Source organism: Mustela lutreola, chromosome 4 (genome assembly GCF_030435805.1).
Source record: "Mustela lutreola isolate mMusLut2 chromosome 4, mMusLut2.pri, whole genome shotgun sequence".
NCBI lineage: Eukaryota > Metazoa > Chordata > Mammalia > Carnivora > Mustelidae > Mustela > Mustela lutreola.
Genome location: NC_081293.1, coordinates 58,923,046 through 58,943,309, shown reverse-complemented (window position 1 = coordinate 58,943,309; position 20,264 = coordinate 58,923,046). Strand labels below are relative to the sequence as shown.

The 20,264-nt window shown below is 36.0% G+C and overlaps 1 protein-coding gene and 1 pseudogene across 2 annotated transcripts in view; one reads left to right on the top strand and one right to left on the bottom strand.

Moving 5' to 3' along the window:
- The window catches only part of CTNNA3 (catenin alpha 3), a 1,866,967-nt gene that overhangs the window by 1,003,552 nt on the left and 843,151 nt on the right, over positions 1–20,264 (bottom strand). The window lies entirely within an intron of this gene.
- LOC131828910 (large ribosomal subunit protein eL19-like) lies at positions 10,440–11,000 on the top strand (annotated as a pseudogene).

Below are 20,264 nucleotides of genomic sequence, written 5' to 3'. Positions count from 1 at the left end.
ATCATTGAAAACTTACCTCCATGCAAAAACTTCACATGGATTTTATAAATCATTTTATTCATAATTACCTAAACCCAGAAGCAATCAAGATGTTCTTCAGTAGGTAAATGGATAAACTATTGTGCATGCAGACAATGAAATATGATTTTTTAAAGTAATCTCTATACCCAACAGGGGGCATGAGTTCATAACCCCAAGATCAAGAATCACATGTTCTATTGACTGAGCCAACCAGGTACCCCAGACAATGGAATAGTAATGAGTGCTAAAATGAAAAGAGCTACCAGGCCATGACAGACAGAGAGGAACCTTGAATGTATATTTTCTAGGATACCACAGCTCAAGTGATCACAGGGCACCAAAAGTCCAGATAAAGGAAAAAGCATTAGACTGGCTATTCAGAGGCCTGAGTTTTAGTACCAATTCTGCCATTGTCCAACATGTAACAGAGTACACATCACTTCATTTCTCTGACTTCTGTTGATTCATATTTTTGTACATTGTATAATAATCATTAAATTAAAATAACGAGACCTAAATGCTAAAAATTAGTAAAACTACAAGATACTTATCTAATAACAGAAATAATTGCAGCTCCTTTACATTTTGTATTTAAAAAACAAGAATGCCTATTTAAGGAAAGGAGATAAAAAAAATCCTTAAGTACAATGGCAACTAAAATGGTAACTCAAGATAAAATTGTTTCTGAGGCACTGATCTTTTAATTACAGACAATGTCAAATGCAATGTGTTCTCTTAGGTTTTGAATCTGTTTCTTGTTTTTCAACAAATTGAAGAAATAAACAGTGATTTTTAAAATAATTATGTAGTGCAATTTTCCTTCAGGAAAACCAATATAGCTTAATTTTCATTAACTGTATTGTAAATCACATTAGTCTTTTGGAAAACATTCAAGGATACTTTTATTTATAAACCAATAAATGAGAACTATAATGCATTCATATGGTGCCTGGACACTTGCAAGGGGGCTTCTTATTAATTAGAATTCAACAATGATATTTTTAAATATCATTACAATTTTTAAATAATAAAACCCAATATATCATTCAACCCAGAAACAGTGACATCCCGGTTAAACTGCAGCATTCAGGATGCTAATTAGCTAACCATGACTGTATGTATAATGAAGATATTAAGCTTTCTCTAAGAACATTGCAACTTGAAATTCAAATAAGTAATGTTATGGGATAATTGGGAAATATGATTAACTGATTTAAACACTACTGAAAATTCAGCACAATTCTTTTTCAAGAGGCAAGACAAATATATTCTACAGAGAAATACCAAAATCAGAATTAGCGCTTAGTCAAGAAAGGAGGTGACTAAGAGTACATGGGTAACCATTTTGAATAAATCACTTTAAAGCTAGTCACAGTGTGAATGAGGATAATTATATGGCTCTCAACTCTGCTCATGTTTTTTGTTTTTGGTTTTGTTTTTTTTTTCCTCTCTCTCAATTGCAAGTCCCTTCAGCTGTCATGTTTAGTTGTCTCGTTGAGATGTTACTATACATGGTAACAGATGAATCTGCTCTTCTGTGATTTTTATAAATGATCTTAGCTCACACAGCAAAGCCATTAAGCATAGGTTAGGAAAGGCCTGACCCTTGGGTGCTTCCATGCAGTTTTCAATCTTAGAAAAGCTTCACAAAGCTTTATAGGAAGATTTGAGAAGACATCAGGAAATAATTTGAAATTCCAAAGTATCCAAGATGCCCTGTACCTTTTCATTGCTTGCACTAGCTGTGTGCCTAAACAGGAGAGTAAACTATTTAACACCCAATAAGAAGGTGTATTTTAATAGGAATAGCTACTTTGGGCCCTTTGGGTTCTTTAAGATTGTTCCAAATAATTGCATGTAACCACCCAAACAACAAAGAGATCATGAATAAGAGGAATTTAATAAAATGACTCTGAAGCATGATTTAATGTGCAAATATTCTAGAGGAGAGAGCCAAGAGAATATTGTAGGCAGCAAAATTTTGAAGTAGAAAACTAGGTAAAGAGAATTAGAAACAAGCATTGTGGAGAAATAAAAATCATAATCAATATGCCTGACAGAAATTCATACTGGTAATGGCAAGATAGCTAAAGAGACTTGTACTTACTAGCTGTTAATAAGTGGGATGATGATAAAGGCAAAGAAGAGCAAACCTCTGGGAGAAGATTAGAGGATTAAGTTTATCCCATCCAAGAAAACTAGGGAAGACCTAATACACTAGAATTTAATACAAGATCAATCATTTTAGTACTGAATAAATACTCTACAATTCTTTTTCTGTAAGGCTACATACTAAGTTCTGATTTGTTGTAGATATTGTCTAAAGAATCATAGCCCATCAAAACTAAGTCCAAAAGGACTCTCTCACAGAGGCAGAAATAAAAAACTGGTAGGTTTCTTGCAGTAGGATGCTATCTTACTCATCCTTATAATCTTTGCATCTAACACTATTGGCAAAGCAGATGTATGTATGCATATATGTCTTATGTATAAATAGCATCATCTACATAGTATTTTTGCAAAATAAATTATAACATAAAGTAAAAAGTTATTGAATGTACTTCGATCATTTCTAGAATGAAATATATATAAATAAAGCAAAATTATTAATTAGGTACTCTGTACATGGATTTACTAGTTGCTGTCCTATTGTTCTCAAAATAATCTGAGAGGCAATTTATATGTGTAGAGATCATTAATAACTTGAACAGTGTTATAAGTAAAGGAGATTGAAAGGAATTCATGACTCAGATACCAGAAACTATATTCTATCCACTTTATCACTCTAAATTAGTGAGATTATCCAGAACCCTGATTTCCTGTGTTTAAGTTATTTCCTATGTCTTCTTTTATGAGTGTTTAATCTACTTTACAAGTTTTACTTCCTTCACCTTTCCCCTCAAAAACAGATAAATATAACACAATGTGTAATTTAAGTTAAAGTTATTTCTACATAGATGGGATTTTTAAAAAGTCATTAAAAAGACAAGAAGGAGCATCTGGGTGGCTCACTCAAGCATGCGACTCTTGGTTTCAGCTAAGGTCATGATCTTGGGGTCTTGAGATTGAGCCCTGCATTAGCTCTGCACTCAGTCAGGAGTACACTTTCCACCCTCTATCCCTCCCCTTGCTCATGCCACCTCTCTCTCTCTCTAATAAATAAATAAGTATAAAAAACAAACACAAGAAAAAAACATAAAAACACATAAAACAACCGAAACTTAATATAGTATAAACAAAAGATTTTTATAACCAGAAAGTTACAAAAATAAGTAGATAATAAAAATAAAACATTTAAAATGCAGGATCTTACTTAGATAGTAACTGAAAAACTATTTAATTTATCTCCATATTTGTGTGGATTTATATTTTAATTAAGACTATCAAAATTATTTTTCTGATAATATTTTTGTTTGTTTCCATCTCATATTTTAATGCAGATTTTTAAAAGCACAATAATCTCAATAAAGAAAGAAAAGGCATAGGATTCAGCAGTTTCTACTTTTTATATATAATTAAAGCCAATTAACTGTGGCATCGAATTTTTAAAATCATGTTTCCCTTGAAGCAGGTATTTTCAAATACTACATATATATATACAGTAGACTTTTCATTTGCAAGATTAGAAAAATGATCAGTGCCTCACTAAATACTGAAAAGAAGAAGAAGAAGAAGAAGAGGAAATTCACAATGAAATTAGAAGTAGTCCAGGGGGAGCAAGATTGTGGAGGAGTAGGAGACCTAATAGATAGTTATCAAACCATTCTGAACACCTACAAAATCAACAGAAGACTGAAGAAAAGAATAGCAGCAATTCTATGAACAGAAAAGCGACCACTTACTGGAAGGTAAGAAATGCAGAGAAGTGAATCCAAGGGGATAGATGAGAAGATAGACCATGGGGTATGGAGGGGAGGGAGCCTCCATCAGCTGGCTACTGGCAAATGATAGAGCAGTGGAATACAAAATTGGAACATTTGGAAATCTGCTCCATGGAGGGACATCATTCCATTGGCCAAGTTGGGGATGGAATCCTCACTGGGACAGTTTGCTCTCAGGACCTTCAGGATCACAGAAAGACTGGGGGTGCCTGAAAGTGGCAGAACTCCCAGGTATCTGAGCAGAGAAGCCAGCTGCAAGGGCGGAGCTGAGAAATGGGCTCTCAGCTGAGGGTTACCTTAAGCCGTGATCTTAAGCACAGTTGGGCCACTGCTCTTCAAACAAGGACACCACAAGTGGCAGATCTGGGGAATCCCCCCCCACACACACACACCACCAGAAGGAGCAGTGTGAGAGCGCACTGCAGCAATCAGCTGGGTCTGAAAACTCCAAAGAGGGCCATGCACCAGAGACAGAAAGACTCAGTCACAGGCCAGGTGAGCACGGACCTCAGCTGGAGACCAGGGAGACAGGCATGATTGACTAATTTTCTCTGAGGGCTCACTGAAGACAGGAGCCTGGCACTCTCAGTGCCTCTGGGGCTGCCATTTTCATTCTCTTCCTCCAAGTTGTACAGAAAGTGCTCAGGGAACAAAAGCTACTGAGACAGAACCCAAACCAAGCAGATTACTTAGGCTGGCCCCTAGCAAGGGGAAGACACTTGAGACTCCCTGCAAAAGGATCCTAACCCAGAAAATCAGGAAAAACATCCAGCCAAGGCCAAGTTTACCAATCAATAAGACCCGCAAAACTCCAGCACTAGAAAAATACATGACATAGTATTCATGGATGTTCTTCCATGATTCATTAGTCTTTCCAAGTTAAATTTTTTAATTTTCTTTTTTCTTTTCCTATTTTTTAAAAAATTTTCCTCTTTCCTATTTTAGCCAAGATTCTGTCTCATCAATACTTTTTTTAAAATCTTCCTTAATTTTCATTTTTATAGTCATATTTTATCCCATTATATTTAACCTTATTTTTGTACATATATGTTTTTCTTTCTTTACAATTGTGGGATACAGTTTCTTCTAACAGACCAAAATATACCCTAAATCTAGTGTATGGCTTTGTTCTAGTCTCCCACTTCTTCACATTCTCTCCCTTTTTTTTAATGTTTTTCTTTCTTTTATTAACCAACTTCCTATCAATCTCTTCTTTAAAATCTTTTTTAATATTCATCCTCACAGTCATATTCCATCCCTTCGTCGTATTCACCCCTATTTTTGTATATATATAATTTCTTTTTCTTTAAAATTTTGGGAAGCCATCTCTTCTAACAAAGAAAAATACAACCAAAATCAGTGTGTGGCTCTCTTCTATTCACCAGCCTGATTATGTGTGTGTGTGTGTGTGTGTGTGTATTTTTTCCTCCTTTCTTCCCTCACCCCCTGGGTTCAGACCTCTTCCGATTTGATTAGTGTATATTTTTCTGGGGTTATTGTTACCCTTTTAGCATTTTGTCTTTTCATTCACTTATTCTTCTCTGGACAAAATGACAAAGCAGAAAAAAATAACCCCCCAAAAAAGAATAAGAGGCACTAACTACTGCTAGGGACCTAATCAACAGAGACGTTAGAAAGATGTGGGAACTAGAGCTCAGAATGACGATTATAAAGACAATAGCTGGCCTTGAGAAAAGCATAGAACATACTAGAGAATTCCTTTTTGGATAAATAAAAGAACTAAAATCTAACCAAGTTGAAATCAAAAAAGCTTTAATTAGATGCAAAAAAAAAAAAAAAAATGGAAGCTCCTACTGCTAGAACAAATGAAGCAGAAGAGAGAATTAGTGATATAGAAGACCGAAAGATGGAGAATAAAACAGCTGAGAAAAAGAGAGATTAACAAGTACTAGATCACAAGGGGAGAATTCAAGAGATAAGTGATACCATAAGATGAAAAAAATTAGAATAATTGGGATCCTAGAAAAAGAAGAAAGAGAGAGGGGGCAGAAAGTATATTGGAGCAAATTATAGCAGAAAACTTACCCAATTGGGGGAAGAAAACAGGCGCCAAAATTTAAGAGGCACAGAGAATCCTCCCTCAAAATCAATAAAAATAGGTCCATACCCCATCATCTGATAGTAAAACATACAAGTCTCAGAGACAAAGAGAAAATCCTGCAAGCAGCTTGGGACAAGAGGTCTGTAACTAAAAATTGTAAAAAATGTTAGATTGGCAGCATACCTATCCACAGAGACCTGGCAAACCAGAAAGGACTAGCATGATATATTCGGAGCACTAAACGAGAAAAATACACAGCCAAGAATACTATATCAAGTTAGACTATCACTGAAAATAGAAGGAGAGATAAAAAGTTAGCAGGACAACAAATGATAAAAGAATTTGCAAACACCAAACCAACCCTATAGGAAATGTTGAAAGGGGTCCTCTAAGCAAAAGAGAGAGCCTAATGTGACATAGATCAGAAAGGAACAGAGGGAATACACAATAACAGTCATCTTCTAGGCAATACAATCGCACTAAATTCATATCTTTCAATAGTTACCCTGAATGTAAATGGGCTAAATGCCCCCAATCAAAAGACACAGGGTATCAGAATGGATAAAAAAAAAAAAAACCAAAAAACAAACAAACAAACAAAAACATCAATATGCTGTCTACAAGAAACTCATTTTAGACCCAAAGACACTTCTAGATTTAAAGCGAGTGGGTAGAAAACAATTGACCATGCTAATGGACATCAAAAAAAAAGCTGGGGTGGCAATCCTTATATCAAGCAAATTAGATTTTAAGCCAAAGACCACAATAAGAGATGAGGAAAGACACTATATCATACTCAAAGGGTCTGTCCAATAAGAAGATCTAACAATTTTAAATATCTATGCCCCTAACGTGGGAGCAGCCAACTGTATAAACTAATTAATAAAAAAAAAAAAAATCAAAGAAACACATCAACAATAATACAATAATAGTTGGGGACTTCAACTACACCCCTCACTGAAATGGACAGATCATCCAAGCAAAAGATCAACAAGGAAATAACCCACTGGTCCAGATGGACATCACACATGTATTCAGAACATTCCATCCTAAAGCAACAGAACACACATTCTTCTCTAGTGCATACGGAACATTCTCCAGAATAGATCACATCCTGGATCACAAATCAGGTCTCAACCAGTACCAAAAGACTAGGATCATTACCTGCATATTTTCAGACCACAATGCTGTGAAGCTAGAATTCAATCACAAGAGGAAAGTTGGAAAGAACCCAAATACATGGAGACTAAAGAGCATCCTACTGAAGAATGAATGGGTCAACCAGGAAATTAAAGAATTGAAAAAAATCATGGAAACAAATGATAATGAAAATACAACGGTTCAAAATCTGTGGGACACAGCAAAGACAGTCCTGAGAGGAAAATATATAGCAATACAAGCCTCTGTGTGTGTGTGTGTGTGTGTGTGTGTGTTTGTGTGTATCATATATTATGCAGCCATCAAAAAATTCTTGGCATTTGCAAAGGCATGGATGGAACTGAAGGCTATTATGCTAAGCGAAAAAAGTCAATCAGAGAAAGACAATTATCGTATGATCTCACTGATAGGAGGAATTTGAGAAATAAGACAGAGAATCATAGGGGAAGGGAGGGAAAAATGAAACAAAATGAAACCAGAGAGGGAGATAAACCAGAAGAGACTCAATCTCAGGAAGCAAACTGAGGCTTGCTGGATTGAGGCCGGTGCAAGGGATGGGATGGCTGGGTGATAGACAATGGGGAGGGTATATGCTATGGTGAGTGCTGTGAATTGTGTAAGACTGATGAATCACAGACCCGTACCCCCCAAGCAAATAATACATTTTATATTAACTTTTAAAAGGTGAGGGGGGAGAGAAAGGGAAAAACCTCATAGAAAAAAGAGATCAGACTTGTGGGCACCAGAGGCAGATAGTGGGGTAGGGGAAGTTGGAGGAAGGCAGTCAAAAGATCAAAACTTCCAGTTCTAAGTAAGTGCTGGAGATGTGACGTACAACATGTTGACTGTAGCCAACACTGTTGTGTGATATATTAGAAAACTGTTAAGACTGTAAATACTAAGAGCTGTCATCACAAGGAGAATTTTTTTTTCTTTTTTCTTCTTTTCTTTTATTGTATCTATATGAGATGATGGTGTTGGCTAAACCTATTGTGGTCATTATTTCACAAATACATAAATCAGACTATCATGAAGAATATCATACAGCAATGTAAGTCAACTATTTCTCAGTAAAACTGACAAACAAACAAAAAAGAAGTAGTCCAATGAGCAGCCATATATCAATGGAACTACACCATCTCTGAGAGCTGTAGAAGGAAAAGCAAAAGGAAAATTTAGGTGAGGGTGACCTTTTTAGAAGCAAGTATGCTAATGCATGGTCAGAACTAGACTCAGCCTTCTTCTTCAGGCTTAGAAGGGTCTAGAATTGAATATGCTATCTTCAGAGTGATAACTGGTTACTTGGGTTCAAAGGCTCCAAAGCTTTATTATGTGAGACAGGAAGCAAGAGTTGAAGCTCCTACTTATTATCAACCAGCCATATCTTCTGCCTCCTCCAAGACTTCAGGTACCTCATCTGTCAAGCACTGGGTATCAACACATCTTCAACCATGTCCTTAAGAATATTCAAAAAAATTTTGTGAAGTAGATCAAAATAAATTGTCACTAAAATCAAATAAGATTTGTTCATTAAGTGGGGGAAAATGTTAGTGATTAAAAAGTTCTTAATATAAAGCGTTCTTTTGTATGTTTTCTTCAACTGTATTAACTCCTTCTGTTTATTTATTTCCTTTTCTGTATTCCAGGAGGGGCAGGCAGTATGATAGAGTCATAAACAGCATGGACCCTGGAGTCAGATTGCCTAGATGTGAATCCAGTCCTGCCCATTCACTATCTACAAGCCCTGGTAAAGTCACTTAATCTCTTTATGCCTTCTTTTCCTCAATAAGAAATGGAAATAGCATAACTGCTTCCTTACCAGGAAGTCCTGAGAATCAATGGAAGCAATACATATAAAGCACTAGGACAGTGCCTACTAAGCACTGTCACAATAACAGACAGCAGGAACAAGTTTAGTACAAGATACTTATTTTAAAAACCAAATGTAAATATTACATGTTGCTCCACAAAGAGTCCCATGACTTTTAGGTACTTTGTAAAAAGAATGAGGAATATTAATAAATACTGCAAGGATATATTATTTCGGAGAAAAGAAGCAAGGTGTTTAAGCATTTATAGTATGCTACGTTTATCAAAGAAAAGAGAAACAGGAATACACATATAGAGATATACCTATACATATTTTAAAAAGAAAGGAAAGATAAACCAAAAACTAATAAAAATGGTGACATCAGGGACTCCTGGGTGACTCAGTCAGTTAAGCAGCTGCCTTTGGCTCAGGTCAAGATCCCAGGGTCCTGGGATGGAGTCCCACATCAGGCTCCCAGCTGGGAGAGGAGCCTGCTTCTCCCTCTGCCTGCTGCTCTCCCTGCTTGTGCTTTCCCTCTTTCTTTCTCTAACATATAAATAAATAAAATCTTAAAAAAAAAAAAAAATGGTGGGACGCCTGGGTGGCTCAGTTGGTTAAGCAGCTGCCTTCGGCTCAGGTCATGATCCCAGCGTCCTGGGATCGAGTCCCACATCAGGCTCCTTGCCCTCCGCAGGGAGCCTGCTTCTCCCTCTGACTCTGCCTTCCACTCTGTCTGCCTGTGCTCGCTCTCGCTCACTCTCTCTCTGACAAATAAATAAATAAATAATCTTAAAAAAAAAAAAAATGGTGACATCCAGGAAAGAGAGACAAGGTAGAGAAGCTTGAGTTTTTTAAAATGTGCCTTACTTTGGGGTTTTGACTTTGAAACTACAATAATGTTTTAAATAATCATTAAACAAAGTTAAGTCAAAATAAAAAATCCACAAAAACAAGGGAATACAACTGTGTATGAATTGATATATTAACCATACACATATTATTTTTAAGTAGCATAAACTAAGAACTTTAAGAAACTTCAAATTATTTTTACTAATCACATTATAAATAATATGACTGTTGTCATTCTAAAGTTATTCTTAAATTATAGTATATACAGTCAAATGGAATCAAGATTGTTAGTTTAAGAGAAAAGAGCTAAATACGTTAAATGAAAGAAATATAGAAAAAAAAACCCATAAACTGAAATTTGAATCAGAAATATAAACACTTGGAAATAGCCTAGAAACAGTGACCAACTAAGTAGCAATGCAATGAGCTTCACCAGTGGCCAAACTGTAGACTACAAACATTGTTTCCTACAAAAGTTACAAGGTGCCTTAGAGACATGACTATTTCCTGGTTTGGGCAAAAAATAGAAAAGAAGATCCTGGGACTGCTTGTCCTACCAAAAAGTGAGGATGAGTCAATGCCTACAAGGATCATTTCCAAAGGACTTGGGAAAAAAATTTAAGAGATGCCTGTCTTTCCTTTCGCCACTGTGGCTGCAGGCATGAGTATGCTCAGACTTCAGAAGATGCTTGCTTCCAGTGTCCTCCTCTGTGGCAAAAAGAAGAGCTGAAAAGACCTCAATGAGACCAGTGAAATCACCAAAGCCAACTCCCGTCAGCATGTCCAGAAACTGATCAAAGATGGGTTGAGCATCTGGAACCCTGCGATGGTCCATTCCTGGGCTCGGTGCCAGAAGAACACTATGGCCTGCCAGAAGGGCAGGCATATGGGCATCAGTGAGAGAAAAGCTACTGCCAGTGCTTGAAAGTCTGAGAAGGAGGATGAGAATTCAGTACCTGCTGCTCAGAAGATACTTGGATCTACAAGGATTGGCCACTACCTGTACCACAGGCTATACCTGAAAGTGAAGGGTAACATGTTCAAAAACACATGGACTCTCATGGAATACATCCACAAGCTCAAGGCAGACAAGGCTGACAAGAAGCTTCTGGCTGACCAGGCTGAGGCCCACAGAGCTAAGACCAAGCACTGTGAAGAGCAGCTCCAGCCCAAGAAGGAATCATCAAGACTGTTCGAGGAGGAAGATACCAAGAAATAAAATTTCCTCTTTTGTCTATGTAGAGTGGCTTCAGCAATTATACAGATCACACATATTCAATAAAACAAATCTTTATCTGCCTCAAAGAAACAAAATTGAAGAGATTTCTATTGGCAAAGATGAGATAAATTCAAAATCATAAAAATAACTGCACTGGATGGAAAAATAACTAATATGAGAAAATTCATGCTGTTATGATACATAAAACAACTCAGTAATCATCTCTAGAGAATTTTAGAGAACTGACATATTATTCTGAAAACTGATAATTAAAGTGGGAGAGTCAGGCATTTTTTACACCTTTTCTATATATGCCTCAACATAAACACTTGAGATAGTAAGGCTATTCTTTATAAGGCTATTCTTTATGAATCTTAGCCAATAAATGAAAAAGGAATGATAGAATTAGAGTCTTACTGTTTTGCAGTATCTCCTGAACAAATAGATTTATATTATAGTTATCAGTAACAGATAAACTATCAGGTGAAAAATTGATAAAGATCTAAATTTATAATGGATGAATCAGGCCAATCACCTATAGACTCATAGATCTATCATAATAAAGAGATATTAGATACTGTGAGTTCATTAGTGTGAGTTCATTAGTGTGCAATGGAAGGAACACAACATCCTAAATTAAGTATTCTTTCCAAAACATCAAATGGGATCTGATTAAACATCTATGTCTAGATATGTAGCTTATAGAAAATAGGGGTCAGAGGAAATTTTTAAATGATATTATGAAGACACACACAGCAAAATACAGAACATGAGAAATTTTATGAGACAAATAATAGTTTCTTTAACAAATAAAGTACAGGGAAAAATGGAAGGGAGAGTTTATAGTTTAAAGGAAATTTTAGATGTATACTAAGAAAAACACATGCCTTTTGTGTGCATGCATATTGAATTTGATGTTGATTGGTATCTGATTCAAAGCCATCAAATTTTTGCTAACATTCTAAAATTGGATAATATCACAATACTTTTTTTTGGCAATTTTTTTGTAAGGGCTTATCTTTTAGAGTTACATACAGATGAATTATATGATGTCTGTGATTTGCTTCAAAATGCGGGTAGAGTGATAAGTGGGTATAAATAAGTTTGGCCATGTGCTAATAATTTTTGACACTGTTATGGTTGATGGTTATAGGAAAGTTCATTATATTATTCTCTTCACTTTTGTATGTGTTGGAAATTTACACAATAGGACGTTTTAAGATGAAAACTATTATTAAAGCACAGAATTAAACACAAAAATTCCTGTTGAGGTTTTTTATCATGTTGCATTGAATTTATACACAGATTAACTTAGCCTGTTGAGTCCTCCAATTCAGAAACCACTATATTCTGTTCCTCAGTAGCATTTTTATTGTTATCGTTACTGTTTTGGTCTCTACTTTCATGGTATAGCTTGTAGACACCACTTAAGTTTAGTCAGAAGTAATTCATAATTTACAAGACTTTTTCTGTTTATCCAGGTTATAAATGGTTCTTTTTCTGTTTTACTAACAATAATCGGTTCAAAAACAAACAGGAAGTAATTTATTTTGCTATTTTGCGTATGTATGTTTTTAATTTTCTTGGTTACTCTACTGTCTTTCTGGTCCCAATAACTTTTCAATCTAATATCTAATATTTTAATATCTAATTTTCAACCAAATCTAATTTCTTAGATATTTCAGTTGGGCAATCCATAATATACAAATAAAGGATAATTTTTCTCGTCTCTTTAAAAAATAGTTGCATTAACTAAATTGAAGGCATTGCTACCCTTTCATTTGTTTCCTGAAGTCTGCATTTCAAGAGGTTTTCTATCTTTAAATACAGAAACCTCTATTAGGCTCCTGCCCAATTTGAAACTCACAAGAATTCATGTTGGAAACTATGGGATTAATATATCTGATGCATTTGTACCATGATTTAAATTTTCAACTCATCTTATCATCAATTATAGTTCAGAGAACACTATCAAAATCTTAAAGCTAAGACTATCTATTGAGATGCCCGAGTGGCTCAGTCGGGTTAAGCATCTGCCTTCAGCTCAGGTCATGATCCCAGGATGCAGGGTTAGAGCCCCACATCTGCATTAGGCTCCTTGCTCAGCCGGGAACCTGTTTTTCCCTCTACCTCTCCCTCTTTCTGAAAGATGAATAAATAAAAATCTTTTTAAAAAAAAAAGAATATCCCTAGCACATATTAAAACACATTTGCCACTACCACTGGAAGGTTACTTAAAAGAAGTCTTCCTTGATTTTTTTTTAAGGTGTTATTTATTTATTTATTTGACAGACCGAGTTCACAAGCAGGCAGAGAGGCAGGCAGAGAGAGAGAGAAGCAGACTTCCTGCTGAGCAGAGAGCCTGATGCAGGGCTCGATCCCAGGACCCTAAGATCATGACCTGAGCCGAAGGCAGAGGCTTTAACCCACTGAGCCACCCAGGTGCCCCCGTCTTCCTTGATTCTTATGTTCAGATTGATGTAACAAGATGATTATATTAATAAGAACCCAACTTGTTCTTTGTCATAAAGTAGACATGGAGAAGGTTATCAGAGAAACTGACTAAAAATTTTAAAATCTCAAAACATCAACATGAGTTTTGTTTTTTTAACTTTTCTTTTTCCATGAGGGATGCATTTTGTAGAGAAGTCATATTATTATTCCAGAAGACATTATCCTGGCTTCAGTACACATAGCACATCTGGGAATTGTCTGCTTGAAAGCCTTGGACAGAAGCAACTCCAACTGATGGCCTCAAATTGATTGTGATATTGAAAAGTCTGAAAGAAGGTAGTGCATGTCACAGGGCAGGCTGCTTGGCATAAACTGCCTAAGACACCAAATTTTCCCATGGGAAAAGATAAAAAAAATGTGGATCGGGATTCCATATTGATTTTGCATTATGAGATAAAAACTTTTCCCTTCAGGATACCGCTTCTCACAATGGCTCTAAGTGCTTTTGCTTCGACCTCAAGTCTCTACCGTGACAATGTGACTCCATGCCAGTTTTTTGCAGCATATAAGCTGCCAGATACAATTATTTCTGACAACAGGTCCACATTTATCTCAGTCAAGTTATGGTAGTTGTGGACAAGAATCTTATCCAAGCTGTCACCGTTGCACCTCATCTGTTTTAACATGGGTTTAGGAGGAAAGGGTAGTGCAGATTTCCAAAGATGCCCTGAAGTAAATTTCTGAAGATACTGACCAATAATTCTTACCTGGTTTTTCATTGACTAATGTTACAGATGTTTGCGCAGAGGGGCAGGCCATGCTGGATACTAGTTAGGTTAAGTTTCATAACTTGTCTAACCCCAATTCTGCTGAGAATAAGCTGACAACTCACAAAATGAATAAGAAAATATCCTCATCACTGCTCTAGCTAAATGCATCAGTCTCTCATTTTTGGTCGTCATTCACCTTTACCACTGCAGTTTTTCTTCACTGGGACTTAATTCAGTTCTCATCCTGCAAGTTGAATCTGGATAGGTGCCATGGCTATGAAGTCATATAGCACCCTGTGCTTCCTCAGGAGAGCACTCACTACCCACATTGCAACACGTCATTTATCTGTAAGCCATCCTGGATGATGAATACTATGGGTGTAGAAATGTGTTTTCTTTTTTCTTAATACTATCTCCAACACCTAGAATGGGAACTGGCACAAAGTACACACACAGGGGTCAGATTACAAATAGTCCTTTGGGTCAGGCTTCTACAAGTCAGCTTCTAAAGCCAGACTTCCTGACATTTTTGGCAAGCCTTCTCTTTAAAAGCGACAGATATTCCAGTAAAACTTAATGAAAGCCCAATTACGGCAAAAAGTCCCCTGAAATAATACTGTAGGTAAGAAACAGAGTAACCAGCCCCAAATAAAAGAGTTTGTCCCCAAACTACCCCTTCACATTTTGATAACCCCAAATAAGGAGTTGTTTTTCTGTGAATACAAGGTCATTGCCTTCAGACACAAATGAAAGTGTCCTCAGAGTAAAATTTCTTAGGTTGGAAGGGAATGAGGAAGCAATAAAAATTCATCTGCAACACTTCTTAATCAAACAGAAATGGCAAATGGTGAAAAATAAAAACTAGTATTCTGGCTCTTTGACCCAAATTTTGAACATTCATCATACTCAGTACATACAGTCCCCTTACACTTGAGCATATCTTGGGTAACACAGATTTACGAACCAGCAACAGGTATTCCTACCAGGGACTCTTCCTTATTATAGAAGTGTCTCCCCCTGAATCATGCTTATTTTTTTTTCCTGTCATGAAACACATATTGTATATGTATTATCTGTGAGTAGGAGATATTTAGAGATGAATGAGATTCCACCACCCCTTAATTTAATGGATATTCGGTTGGAAAAAATTTACATATAAACGATTATAATACAATGTATTTATATGTCATATGTGTACGGTGAATAACCTGAAAGTGCTAATGAGGAAGTTACCAAATCCCTAGAGAAGGTTTTATGGAGAATATAACATTTGAGATATATTTTATAGACAATTTCACCTGATAGTGAGGGAAGGCTATTCTTATAAGAGAGAATAGCATAAACTGTGACTTAAGGCATATTAAAACATGGCTTTTTCAGGGTTAGATGAATACTGTGGTGAGACTGGATCAGGGGTTGCACAGCATATTGAATAGTGAATGGAAGTAATGACAAATTGTTGATTTGGATCTTTGAATCAGGTTTTATTCACTGTCTTTTACAGCTACAATTAGCCTCACCTGAAGCACCTACCAAGACTCATAAAATATGGCCCTGCCAACTTCACAATAACCCTGGACCGACCCTCTGTCACATCTTATTAGACTCAGGGTGATTACTTTATTTAAAAACAACCAGCTCATAAGACAGATCCCAATCTATGGGTTGTCACGGTACAAAAGTATCAACCTGTTCTCTCTAAAATTTTAAATGGAAAGGATTGGAAAAATGAGCTGAATTGGAATGATGCTGAAGGAGTCATGAAGTAGCCTGACCGCATTGAAGATATTATGGCAAGCCAACTCCACAGGAAGCAAACATTACGAATAAGCTAGAGCCTGAGGGCGGAACAGAGGGGAACACAAGAGAGGTGATGCACATGGCAAACAGCAAAGTGCGGGCACTGAAATGAAGCTACTTCCCTTTCCAATAAGGTTCTTGCTCTTCTTGACAGCTGATTATTTGACTTTATCTAATAAAATGAATCAAATTAGAATCGTGTGTGTCATAAGGATGAATCTGCTGTTTGACCGGAAGTGACAGTGAGCTATTCTAAGGATTTAAGCAGAACAGTAACATAACCAAATCAGTGGTAGTGTTTTAAGGAGAGAGTCAGACCACTCTGGAATTGACCTTCAGGCCATTCCACCAAAGGCTCATCAAATCTCAAAAAGAAGGAAGCAAAAATTCTTTTCTCTTTATCTTACTCCTGGCATGGGATAACTTGCTATTTAAAAGATTGTATTAGCCATATAGGAGAGAGACAATGTGCATTAGAATACTAGCTATTTATTTCTTTTTCAGAGCCAATAATTTGCATTTCAGTGACGTGAAGGAAGATGAATCTGAACTATTCGACATCAATAAAGATTGTCCATAAACTAAATTTCCAGTGGTAGAAGGAATTTAAAATAATTGTTTTGCCCATTTCAAAGAATGTTATATATTCAATTCAAGTTAACAAAAATATGTATAGTTGCCAAAATACTAATAGGGATTGCCTTTGGATGGTAAGAGCATGGTTCTTATGTTTTATAATTCATATATATTACTTTTATAATGGAAATAAAATAAACTTAAATAGTTCATGACATTTCATTTTTATCTAACAAAACAGATTTTAAGTTTTAGTTGTCTGGATAAATGTATCTGAGGCTAGGGAAAAAAGCAATCTATAATAAACATTTGTTTCTCACATGGTATAAAGACTTTGGATTGGATTCAAGGAAGACAAAATAGTTGTAAAAAAAAAAAATACACTAAAGTCAAAGGAACTAGGTTGCACACAAAGTTCCTATATCCATATCATATATGAAGAGAGCCAGTCACTTCATCTCTCTGGGTTTCAGTTTTCTGATATATAAAATGTGGTTTAACAAAATCATCTCAAAAGTCTTTCCAATTTATGATTCTTTAATCCTTTATATCATTATTCCTTGGTATTACTATAATATTTTCCAAGTTTAACTTGTAAAGCTTATAAGCCACTTGAAATTATACAAAACCTCTCAGGCCTTTAGAAAGTATCCACAGAAAACCTACAAAGCTTAACAGTTAGGACTAATGGCCTAAACATGTGATGACATGTTTAATTATTTTCATTTCTCCAGAGAGAAACCTAGAGTACCTTAGAAGGAAAATCCCAAGATCGAAAGGTATATATACCAAATCAAAAATATTTTCATGATTTTAACTAATACCATAAGGAGAAAAAAGAATTAATGTAGGCTGTTTCCTTTAAGAAAAACTCTGGTCTTGAATACAGCCGATGAATAGAGGGAACAATTTATATGACGGTATGATACCTATTACTAGTTTTTGAATAAATGCACACACTGCGCTATCAGAAGCACAAAACTCATAAATAAATAGTTGCCATTTGAAATATTATATTTATTTGTAAAGCTCTACTTCCTAGAAATATAAGCACACACACGCACACACACACACACACACACACACACAGAGCACTCTACCCACACCATATACATATATATCAAGTTCAATTTTTTTAAATTCTTTACTAATAAGTCACAAACATACATTTGAAAAGAGCAAAATATATTTTTTTAGTTTGAAAAGTCATTCTAAAGTATAATTGATCATCAAAACCAAAATTTTGATACAAAAAAGTGATATATACTCAGTTCAGAGTATTTTATGTAAATCTCTTTGTTTCATTATAAAATTATAAACTCATTCTTTCGAAGAAACATTCCCACACCCCCATCATCACCTGCCATGCCTGTAATCTGTCATAAGAAATTTATATCTGAAACATGAGGTTACACACTTTTTTGCCCCTTTCCCCTTAAAACTCATGTAATAACAAAAGAAACAAATGAGGATAAAGGGGAGATAAGAATGGATGAATGATTTCTACAAAGTTTTGGAAAACATAGACTATATTATAAATAAGTAGAGTCAAGAAAGCTACACCTAAGTGCTTCCTAAAGGGGATACTATGTTGTACAACAAAGTCTTCAGAGGCTTCAGAAAGTGGGGTCACTAAAAATATGGGGACTGGTTTAAAGTATCCATAAAGAGTGCCAGATCCCTATCTTCACCCCAAGAAATCAAGAAACAATCTGCTGTGGACCAAATGTTTGTGTTCCCCCTGCTTCCCACCACAAATTCATATGTTAAAGTGGTAATACCCAAAATAATGGTATTTGGAGGTTGGTAATTCCCTCCCCAAAGGGAGGGAATTAGGTCATGAAGGTGAAATTTTCATGAATGGGGTTAGTGCTCTTATCAGAAGAGACACAAGAGGGGCATCTGGGTGTTCAGTCATTGGGCGCTTGCCTTTGGCTCAGGTCAGGATCCCAGGGCCCTGGGATAGAGTTCTACTTCCGGCTCCCTGCTCTGCAGTAAACCTACTTCTCCCTCTCCCACTCCCTCTGCTTGTGTTCCCTCTCTCCCTATGTCTCTCTCTGTCAAATAAATAAATCTTAAAAAATAAAAAAAGAAGAGACACAAGACAGATGATCTCTCTCCACTGTGTGAGAATACAGCAAGTATGTGTCCATCTGCAAACCAGGAGGAGAAACCTCACCAAGAGTCCAAACATGCTGACACCTTGATCTCAGACTTCCAACCTTCAAAACTATTTCTGTTGTGTGAGCCATCCTGTGTATGATATCTGTTATAGAGTCAGCCTGAGCAGATTAGGGCACTACTTACTACTCATTTCTTCCAGCAGAGAAAAAGAAAATTTTTTTTTCCTGTAAACCCAAACATGAGAAGCTAGATCAAAGTATATGAGGCAAAGCACTGAAGTTTGGGATTGAAAACAGGAAAATTAAATGAGAATGTACATAATGAACTTGGGGACCTCAGCATCCTTCTCCTGCTTTGTCCCCAAAACACTGGTAGCCTCCAGCTACAGTGAAGGAGGTTGGGGAACTCCATGGGAAAGTATCTATATTCATGTATCTGAAGATTCCTCAGTGAAAAAGCAAGTTCTTTTTTAAATCTTAGTCCCACAAAAGTGCATAGCCAAAACCCTACCCATTCACAAGGAACTTTCTCTCAGCTTTTAGTGCTTCACTCAATCTGAATAAGAACATGAGAAACTTAACATCTGAATAAAGCTTCCAGCATAAAAGGGACCAAAACAAACTAAATACCTCAGAGGAAATAGTGACATTTCACCAAAAATATAGTACCAAAAGACTCTGTATAATATCTTAGAGTGAAAAAGAGATATCACAGGGATGCCTGGGTAGCTCAGTTGGTTAACCATCTGCCTTCTGCTCAGGTCATGGTCTCAGGGTCCCAGATGGAGCCCCACAATGGGCTTCCTTTTCAGTGGGGAGCCTGCTTCTCCCTCTGCCTGCTCTGTCTGCCCCTCCCCCCCTTGTGCTCTGTATCTCTGACAAATAAATAAATAAAATCTAAATTAAAAAAAACAAACCAAAAAACAGAAAGATATCACATTTATAGAAATAAAACAGTATACAATGAAGAAGGAGAAAAAGAAAACCAAAAAAGAGCTCCTATAGATAACAAATATGATCACCTAAATTGGGGGAGGTAGAGGATCAGCCAACTTTTTTTTATAAAGAGATACATGGCAAATACTGTAGGGTTACAGGATTTGAAGTCTCTAAACTTTGCCATTAATAAATGAAAGCATTCATAGATAATACATAAATGGGTGAGCATGAATAACTAAAGGAATTACAAAAGTTTAACTTATTTGCACCATTTGACCTAACAGCATCATTGTTAGATTTGGCTGTGCCATAGTTGGCTGACACCTGTTCTAAATTTTTAATAAATAGATAAAGTATTGTAACATAAAGCTGAGGAAATCTCTTGAAAGTAAGACAAGAATATAAAGAGATGGAAAAATAGTAGAAAAAATGCAACAACAAAGAATCAATCCAGGAAATCCAAAATCTGTCCAATGAAAGTTCCAGAATAAGAAAGAGAGAACAAAAAAAAATGGGGACCGATAATTAAAATAAAAGACAAAAATAAATTTTTACATAACCAAAGGACACAAGTTGCTGGATTTAAAAGGTCTATTGAATAC